The sequence below is a fragment of the Cibotium barometz genome, chromosome 42 (genome assembly GCF_041138505.1).
Source record: "Cibotium barometz isolate CiBa-2024 chromosome 42, ASM4113850v1, whole genome shotgun sequence".
NCBI classification, from domain to species: Eukaryota; Viridiplantae; Streptophyta; class Polypodiopsida; order Cyatheales; family Cibotiaceae; genus Cibotium; species Cibotium barometz.
This window is the reverse complement of record NC_141087.1, coordinates 3,413,362-3,423,897: the sequence shown is the minus strand read 5'-3', so window position 1 is coordinate 3,423,897 and position 10,536 is coordinate 3,413,362.

The window sequence follows — 10,536 nt, the reverse complement described above, 5'->3', positions numbered from 1 at the left end:
CAAGTTCTAAGGTAATCAATAGCCAAGGAGTGCTAATGCAAAGGGGTGGACTGTAGGTCAAGGGCAGAGTTATCTCAGCCAAGAAAGGTAAAGTTTTCTGTATTTTCTTTTCAGCTTTACATCATTCTAATAAAGCAAATACACCATTCGTGGTGGGGGCCCTACAGAGGGTATTTGGGACCGAATACTGTGTCCTCTCCTCTCCCCAACTCTCTCTCTATTTTCTACACATCTTCATTCAGGTTTGTGCCTTAATTCTGTCGTCTCGCTGAAAAGTGTGCTGATTTCTGAGCATTGAAGTTATCGATCTCCCCCGAAGCTTCTGCATGTTGTAGTGGTATCAGAGCCTTCTTCAAGTGCAAAGATTTAGCAAAGAAACCAGAATTTTTTCTCGCTCGTGTGCTTGGTTTTCAGACGTCGGTGGACTCCCCCTTTCGGAGTAACTCATGTCCCTCGAAGGACGGTTGGTTTTCAGCCTCCGGACGTCTCCCACACACATAGTGGATGGTTAGATTGCGCTCCGGAAAGGAAGTGTGTTTTCCTGCTATGGCGAGCTTCGACGACGAGAGAGACCAAGAACCATGGGACAAGAGTGCACCGGGCAGCCTAGCTAGGGCACTAGGCTTGAGTGTTACAGATATGTTCCAGTAGATGATGCGAGCAATTACAGACCAGACAACCGAGTTGGAAGAGTAGAAGGCGCAAATCTTGGCTCTGGAAGAGCGTACCCATTCTCGAGCATTGCGTTTTCCATCTCCTCCTCCCTCTCCTTCCGTATCATCCCAAATTCCAGATCCTTGACACAGGGACCCTCTCGCGGGGACACGACCGCAAACTGAGCTCTTTGCTTGAGTTGCAGATACGTGCATTAGAGATCTGACAACGTGAAGACGAAGCCATGCGACGCGTGGAACACGAGCGTTACCTTTCTAGCAGCTTTGAACGCTAGATTGACACCGATGGCGCCCTCGAATCATTTTCTCGAGAAAATGAACTTTGGTAAGTATAATGGTAAACTCGACCCCACAACTCTTTATTCATGGTTGCATCAATTGAAAGCTTACTTTGCCCAGTTTTAGAAAGACAGATACTGACAAGTGATCTTAGCCAATTGGTACTTGGAAGGTGAGGCCATTCCTTGGTAGACTTAGTGGGCTCATGCCCACACCAGATTAGGTATGGCAACTTATGTGTGGGACAAGTTTGTTGTCCGCAACCTTAAGCAGCGGTTTCTACTGCCCCACTACCTTAAGCGACTAGAAGACGAGGTCAGGGGAGCGCGCCAAAATGCCAATCCTTCAGTTTGCCAATAGAATTTTTTATGTTTGCAATTAGGCTTATCTGATTCGGACAAGAAAGGGCAGTTTTTGTATGGCCTTGACACGCAAATCGAGTGGGAGGTGCGTATGTTCAGGCCAGCCACCTTTGAAGATGCACTCTCGCTTGCGCGCAGAGTGCAAAAATGAAGCATAATGGTGGCAAGCCTAAGACTTCCCAGCTGGCTAATCCCAAGGCTACCGCCTCAGGGGAAAAAAGGCCAAAACCAGACGGGGTCTTCCCCAGGATGACAAAGCCCATGAGCCTCTGGCTCCAAGAACTCAAACAATGCGTCTAAGCTTACTCCTTACCAGAAAGCAGAGGCAGACAAGAAAGGTGGCAAGTTGAGTGCTGAGGAGATTTCTCAGTACAAGAAGGAGGGTAGATGTCTCTTTTGTCATACAAAAGGACATACTTCTCAGGAGTGTCCTAAGAAGCCTCCAAAGCCCGTCGCCGCTGCCTCCACAGCTTCCATGGTGAGCTCAGCTCCCACACAGACCCCAGTGGGGCTGCCCCTAGTTCTTCAAATCCCAGTGCTTCAGTTGGAGAAATTATTAGGCGGGAGCTCGAAGATAAGCAGAAGGGTGCCGACGATGACCAGAAGTATGAGCGCAATGAATTTCTCAAGTCCTTTGGCTACATAGGTGGCCAGAGAGTCATCTTATTTGATAGCCAGCAGCACGGAGGATGTGATCACGGAACAGGCCGCTAGGCATGCCCGTTTTCACCCTGACTTCGATGGACAAATAGGTTGAGGGTTTTAGCACAGGCATGACAACGAGCGTCAAGTATGAAGCTCTAGGTGCTAAATTAGTTATTCAGGGCATAGAATTTGTGCGTGATTTTATGGTTGCCCATCTTGTAGGAGCAGACATACTTTTGGGTATTCAGTGGTTTCATAAGTTTCTTCTTTCTCGATGTCAAGTAGGACAAGCACACGTTCCAAATATGTCAAACGCCCTAATGACCATTAAGTGTGAGCCAGGAATTCCAAACTTTTTGCTCATAAGCCATTTGCAGGAGGCTAAGCGAGCAGTCAAGAAAGGCGCACATTGTGCGATGATATACATCCAAAGAGACGGTCGCCTTCCGTACTACAGAATGGGCCCACTATGAATTTGTGGTCATGCCATTTGGCTTGAAGAACGCCCAAGCTACATTTAACCACATGATGATGCGTGTTTTTTGGGATTTGATTGGAAAGTGTGTATTCATATTTTGGACAACATACTGGTATTTTCAGCTACGGTTGAGCAACATGACATTGATGTGGAGAAAGTCCTTAAGTTCCTGGAAAGCAACGAGCTCTATGTCAATGAAAAGAAGTCAGAATTTTATCTGTTCTAGGTGCATTACTTGTTGGGATAGATAATTAGTGCCGAAGGCATTCGACTTGATCCGGCTAAAGTGGCCGTGATTGTCAATTGGGAAATACCTCAGACAACCTATGACATTAGATCCTTTGTGGGTATATGCCAGGTATACTCCACCCACATAGACAAGTTTTTTGACCTCTCGTCGACAGATCTCACCGATCTGCTAAAGGGAGTGAAGACAAGAAGGTAACGGATTCGAATGACTCCACGAGTGTTGGAGGCATTCAAGAACCTCAAGGTGGCTTTATCTGAAGCGCCTTGTTTAGCACTTGCCTCGTGGGACGAGCCATTTCAGGTGATCACCGATGCGAGTAACATCACAATTGGCGGTGTGTTACAACAGAATGGTCATCCAGTAGCTTACATGTCTCGTAAGTTACTGCCCATAGAGAAAAATTATTGTTTATGATCGTGAACTCCTAGCAGTTATATAGGCCTTGAAACATTGGAAACATTTTCTTTATGGCCGTGACTTTGAGGTTCGCTCTGACTATCATGCATTACGCTGGATTCAGACAATGCCAAGTGCACAGTGGACTGATCGACAACACTGCTGGAGTCAGATATTCCAGCAATTTGGTGGTATGATAGAGTACCTTCTAGGAAAGGCCAATCCAGTGGCCGATGCTTTAAGCAGGAAGGGACAAGTGACTTCAATTCAGACCACTAGACTCGATCTTGTTGGTACAGGACTAGATGACATGAAGCACACGTACACGGATTCCGAGGAATTTGGTACACAGTGGGAACAGGCATTGGATGCCACACAGGACCATGCCACTTTCTGATATGCGATGGTTGGGTTTTCTACAAAAGCCGACTGTGTGTCATGAAGTCATTCAGGGGGCGTCTCTTCTCCATGATACCCATGACACCATTACTAGTGGTCATAGAGGGGCATGAATTTGACTCTGGAGAAATTGGAATGGCAATATTATTGGCCAAAGATGAGGCGAGATGTGTGTACATATGTACAACAATGTGATATTTGTCAAAAGGTGAAAGCTCCTCGTGGAAAAAAGATAGGGTTATTACAGTCCTTGCCAATTCCGGAGGGTCCTTTCCAAGATATTTCAATGGAATTTGTCACTAATCTGCCTCTCCTAGTCCGGGTAAGCGTAATATGCAGTGCTTAACTATTGTTGATAGATTTAGCAAATTTGCTATGCTTATTCCTTGCAAGGCCAATGTGACTGCCCGAGGATGTTGCCATTATAGTTCATTCGGCATTGGTACCTGATTGGCAGGATTCCTAGAACCATAGTGTCAGACCGAGATGCCAAGATTGCCAGTCATTTTTGGAGGGCATTGTTTCATAACTTTGATACTAAATTGATTTTTTCCAATGCATTCCACACCCACAGACGGACAGCCACAGAGATATACAACCAGTTGGCCTTTGATGTGCTGAAGTGTTATGTCCACGATCAGCAAAGTAAGTGGGAGTCTTATTTGTCTTTAGATCAAGCTATTTTGAATGATTCTTTTTCTTCAGCTACTATTGGCAGGACTCCATATGAGGCAACGTTTGGAAGACCTTTCCAATTGTTGTTAACAACCGAGGACTTCCTCTACCTGAAGCGAACAGAGTGAGGGAGTCTTACCAAGAGATTTTAGAGTCAGTAAAAGACAGGTTGGCTAAAGTGCAAGAGGCCTACACTTGATAGGCCAATAAAGATCGAAGGGATATGAAGTTTTCAGAAGGGGATTGGGTTTATCTTTGGATTATGAAGGAAAGGTTGAAACAGGTGGGCAAGCGATGCCCAAAGTTGTCTTTCAGGAGCTTCGGACCTTTTATCATCCAGAAGAAGATTAATGAGGTGTCTATGCAGTTAAAGCTACCTCTGAGTTGGACTATGCACGATGTGTTTCACATCAGTTGATTAAAGCCATATGCAGGTCCTATCCCTTCAGAAGTTAAAGACGAGGCGAAACCAGATATTGTTGATGACGCAGAAGTTATGGTTCCAAAATAGATCCTTCTGCATCGTTTCAAGGATGGCTCCGGCCAAAGGCAAAGACAATTCCTCACACGAAAGTTTCAGGACCGAGGGACCTACGAAGCGGTATGGCTTGACAAAGAGTTTTTCGAAGACTATCTGGCATTATTGATGGATTATTTGGAGGCTATGCAGCTTCTGTCAAGTTAGGCAGAAGGGGATGTCGCGTGCATTCCGCATTTGGATGCCACATCGACATATCTATACAAAAGGTGCAGGACCTGGGATGGTAAATTGGTCCCATGTGAGCCCAGTCCGGGACGAGTCAGCCAGGGATCCATCCCAGTCGTCCGAGGTTAGGTGTGTATTATCCTGAACAGGAGTCCAAGGTCAGGTGTGCACCGTCTTGCCCATGAAATAGTGCCAGTTCGCGCTAGGAGTCTCCCTTTGGAATGATGTCAATGATTCATATGGTACTGGATGCCAGATCATTGTGTAGGTAGTTAGGGTTTGCTTTTAGGAAAAGGGACTAGCCCATAGGGCTACCCCGAGTCTTTGTGTGAGCATGGGGATAGTGTAAAACCAACCCCATGAGGGCCATGAAGGTCCTGGCTGAACCCACCAGCCATGGAGAGGCTGTAGGATAGCCCAGGGGCAACTGACAGCACATCTAGCATTATGATGGTTGTAGGGCAAGTGTGGGGCAGCCCACAGGCTGCCCAGCCCTCAAAACAGAGGGGATTCAATGCCCAGATCTGTGGTGAATCATGCACCTGATGCCCAGCCAGCCATGAAATGATGCGCAACTTTTTATATGATTTATTTAATGCTGATTTTACAGTCGTGGGCAACAAATATGTTGGCCGACTACTATTTATGGAGTAGTATAAATAGTGAGCCCACAATCCCATTGAGTCATCTCATAATTCACCAAGTGCTAAGGCAATCAAGGGCCAGGACAACCAAGGAGCGCTAACGCAAAGGGGTGAAGGAGTGCAGGTCAAGGGTAGAGTTATCTCAGCCAAGAAAGGTCAAGTTTTCTGTATTTTCTTTTCAGCTTTACATCATTCTAATAAAGCAAATACACCATTCGTGGTGGGGGCCCTACAGAGGGTATTTGGGACCCAATACTGTGTCCTCTACTCTCCCCCTTTCTCTCTCTATTTTCTGCACATCTTCATTCAGTTTTGTGCGTTAATTCCGTTGCAAAAGTGTGCTAATTTCTGAGCATTGAAGTTACCGATCTCCCCCGAAGCTTCCGCATGGTACATTTAAAGGAAGAGCTTTTTTCTTTTACCAAGTCCACAAACACATAATACATTACAAGTTCTTTATTAAGAAACAACATGTATGAATCATTGTTGACTTTCTTTTATTTTTCTTTAGGACATTTGTATGCTCATGGTGCATACTTCGTGGATGAGTATGGTTCTCTTGACATGTGGAGTATCCAAGGAATGGAGAAATCTCACTATTGAGCTAGTGGCGTATATTTTAAAAACACCCGTCATCATGGAGGGGAGAAGACTCGTACAAATTACTCAAGGAGATGTTTAACTAGTTTTTTAGATACACTTTTGGTCATAAAGTATCCTTGGAAAGGGCTCGTACAAGCAATTTAGCAAGGGCAGCAAGAAATCATGCCAAAATGAAGAGATCATCGAAGTGGAAAGCTGGCACCACAAGACCAACACGTCATGCGGCATGGATATCTTCACGAAGTCGAGTAGGAAAAATTTGGAAGGTTTCGCAGTACTAAGAACTTGGATTGTAACAAACAACACTTTGAATATCAACACAAAACATGGAATTTTGTTTATCTATCCAAAACATGGTTTTCATTTCATAAAATTAAAAAAAGCTGATTACAAAATCCAGTTGTGTACAAAATACAAGATCTACTTGCTTTCCAATCTGTTGTGTACTTCTTCATCCCCTTTAGGCATTTCTCCTCTATAACACAGAAACTTCTTGTTGCGATTATAACCCTTGAGTGTTTTGACATCTACTTTGGCACCTAGGGCATAGCTAGCATAGCAAAGGAAGTATCCGGTTCTAGAAGGCAAAATCCAAGACCATATCCAAAAATACGAATGGCAGTACATTTCTCTAAAAGCATTGACCTTATGTGAATTGTAAGAGACAAATGCATAACTTGTATATCTAGATAGTGCCTTGAATGCTAGTAAGGGAATTTCGACATCCTTAGAATACTTGCTGTCATAGAGAATAAAAATTTCCTTGTCAATAGACGAGATGTAGTGTGCAAGAGTGGAATATTGCCCCTCTTGCACGAGCAGCTCCACCACGTCGTCCAAGGAAGTCGTCTGCATCATCAAGCTCTATCTGCATTGACATAAAAGGTTTGACAACATGAACTCTTGGAAACATAAAAAGATAACATAAAATCTCCTAAGCCATCATTAATCTTAATCTTCATTTATATATGGAGTTGATTACCTTTTGGTTCTCATCCTCTTCCAACTTGGCCGCATCCAAAAGGTTAATGGATCCTTCTTCATTTTCTTGATCAAGCCGAGGCAAAGGTCCTCGACCAAACTCTGTAAGCCCCATCTCCTTTTGAAGACTCTGAAACTTCTCTTCACTAGGAATAGAAGCTTCTCTCTCTTAGCTTTGTCAAAGCATAAAGACGTGGCCTCAGGAGCTTCTATGAAGTTCTCGGTAACCTCTGTGTCCAAAGCCAACAAATCCTCTTTATATTCATGAAGTTCTCGGTAACCTCTGTGTCCAAAGCCAACAAATCCTCTTTATTATATTCATTCTCTACATCAAGTAATCCTCTGGCAGCTTCACAACCATCTACTATAACTGCCAGGCAGCAATCTTCCCTAAAATTATAGAGCTTTTGAATATGGGAAAGAAGCAAATAACTCTTCCAATTTATAAGGAAAGAGGGAAGCCCAGGGATGACAAAATTTGACTTTATGCGCTCTCCCTGCATAGAACAACCCTCATCAATGACTGTAGATGCCTTCATCAGAGTCGCATCAAACACTATGCTTGGAATGCAGTCATCATCAGATAAAAGGTCCATGACCTCTTCATCTATAGACTCACTTTTTAAAACAAAAGGCTCTTGTGGAGCATTCTCACTCTGGTCCTTAGTGTAATCATCCTTGTCTGTAGTAAGAAATAGATAAGCTACGAATCCAAAGTGTAACTCCAGTAATTTGCCCTTCATGAAACCACATTCACCTCCCACGGTGCGATAAAGTGTATTGTACTTTGTCGGGATTTCTTTATTGCACCGTGGAAGGAAATTTTTTTTTGTCTATATAGATAGCTTTACCCTTTTGAAAGTCACCTGGTGCGATAAGGAAGTTTGTTCTCTGTCCGAACAAGCTTATCGCACCGTGGAAGGGAAACACCGTGAAGGAAAATTTTATCTCTACTCCACCCTTTTGAAAGTCACCTTCTATGGTGCGATAAGAAAGTTTCTTCTCTGTCCAAACAAGCTTATCGCACCGTGAAGGAAAATTTATGTGATTTGTGATTTTTATCTGTACTGCACGTGCCATTTTGAAAGTCACCTTCCATGATGCGATAAGGAAGTTTGTTCTTTGTCCGAACTCGCTTATCGCACCGTGGAAGGGAAAAGGGAAAATTTGTGTGATTTTTTATCTCTACTGAAAGTCACCTTCCACGGTGTGATAAGAAAGTTTGTTCTCTGTCCAAACTCACTTATCGCACCGTGGAAGGGAAAAGGAAAATTTTGTGTGATTTTTATCTCTACTGCACGCTTCTGAAAGTCACCTCCCATAGTGCGATAAGGAAGTTTGTTCTCTGTTTGAACATGCTTATCGCACCGTGGATGGAATTTTTTTTTGTGATTTCTATCTTTATTGCAATGCACTCTTTTGATCAATGTCCACTTATTATGACAATCCTCTTCTTTAATGATTTCAGTATCATTGATGATGGCTTGTACAAAATAGACAGTCAGAAAAGTTTCTTTAATTTTCCCGGTCGAACCAACAGGAAAGATCATGATAGTTGTCAGCAGGGTCAGGTATAGGTTTGATAAAATTATTACTCCCTTGCCATTTAGAGATAGAAAGGCAGTTGAGATCCTAGCTATTCCTACTTCTTTGAAATGAAAAAAGAAAGATGAGGTTATGATGAGAGGCTTGCAAAAGTACCTGGGCAACTCATTTGTAATGTATCCTTCACAATGGAAGATGATTACCTCCTGTAGATCGCTCCCGAGAAGAAAAGCATCTACATCAAAGAAGAAAAGAATGCCTATGCATTCACCTTTTAAGCATTTTATCTTTAAGCAAGGAATCCGCGAGAAGGTTGGCAAAAAGGTTACTCCGAAAAAAAAGCTTCGATTCGTAAAGCAAGAAGGCTTCTACACAAGAGACCCAGGCAAAGGATGTGGATGCAGGGCCAGAGAGAGAGAATCCTAAGGGCATGGAGCCCAAGCAACCCTAGCTTGCAAATCTTTATTAGTACATTTCATTTTGTAAAGATGCTTCTTGATACAAGCTTTTTTCTCATATATTCATTTTTTTTAATATCCAAAATTCTTATTGAACCCCTCATTATTCTAGCAATTTAAGACAGCTTTAAAAATAATTTACGAAAAAATTGAGAGAGAGAGAGAGAGAGAGAGAGAGAGAGAGAGCAAAGTATAATACGAGTACACAGATAAATTGAAATGTCGCAAGATATTTTCCATTAAAGTAACATTGAGATACAAATTGTTTTGAGCCCAAGTCTTCAATACAAAACATTCCTAAAATTCCTAATCATCCAGTTGAGTAGGCTTTTCTTCAGTAGGGTTGTTTTGGTCTTCTGAAGGATCGTTTGTTGATACTCGGCTTTGGCTTCGGCCTATTAGTTTTTATGCATCTTCAAGGTCTTTCTATCTGTTTTCAGAGTACACGACATATTTATCATCTGTATCCCCAAAATAGAGGAATACACTGAGTCATCTTGTGAGACTGGAGGGGGCATAGCAACCTTGCTAGGAGCATCCTTATCGCAAGAATAATTCGCATCCATGGGTGGCTGGCTTTTGTTATGAGCTATGAGTAAGAAATAATGTCACAACTTTCATATGTAGGATGTCTTTATATACGACTGAAAACCATGTTCTACAATCCTGTGTGCCATAAAACCACCCTAGTTTTAAACAACTGTCATGTCCAATCCTGTGTGCCATAAAACCATTTTCCCAGCCTACAATGTAAAGCCTACAATGAATTGACCATTCATGAGTTATAAGAATTCGCATCCACGGGACAGCTTTCTACAATCCAAGAAAATATATTAAAATACACATTGCACTTTTGAGTAGTAAATCATAAAAGATTTTACAAAAATGATTTGAAAAGGAAGCTTGGAAGGTATTGTTCTAGAGAAGTTCATTAACTCATCAATATACCGTGAGCCTCCCAGTCGGTATATCTACCAAGGCCATCCGCTCCATTTGCTTATGAATCTTCCTATTATTCACCTAGAATTGTACCTTACGATTTGAAGGTGCTCCCTAACATTTAGGAGGCTCCAATGTCTACTTACACTTACAACTTCCACCACACCACTTGGCAATCGAACACATATGTTAACAAGTAAAATAACTTGTTCATCTGCCTGCATTGGAACCCAATAACTGTTCTTTTTCATCCACCGCTCATAATAAAAGCATTTATATAACGTGGAACGAGCTTTGAGATACCGAAATGAAACACTAGAGTCTACTATATTACACTTGAATGTGTCATTTTTATGCATCCCCTCTACAATACTCCAGTACTCTTCAAGCAAGGCAACCATGTCATCACCTAGTTTTTTCTTGTACACAAACATGGTAGATTTTTGTGAGAAGGTAAATTGATTGAATATCTTAGCAAAAAGATGTATTGGGCATACCCAAC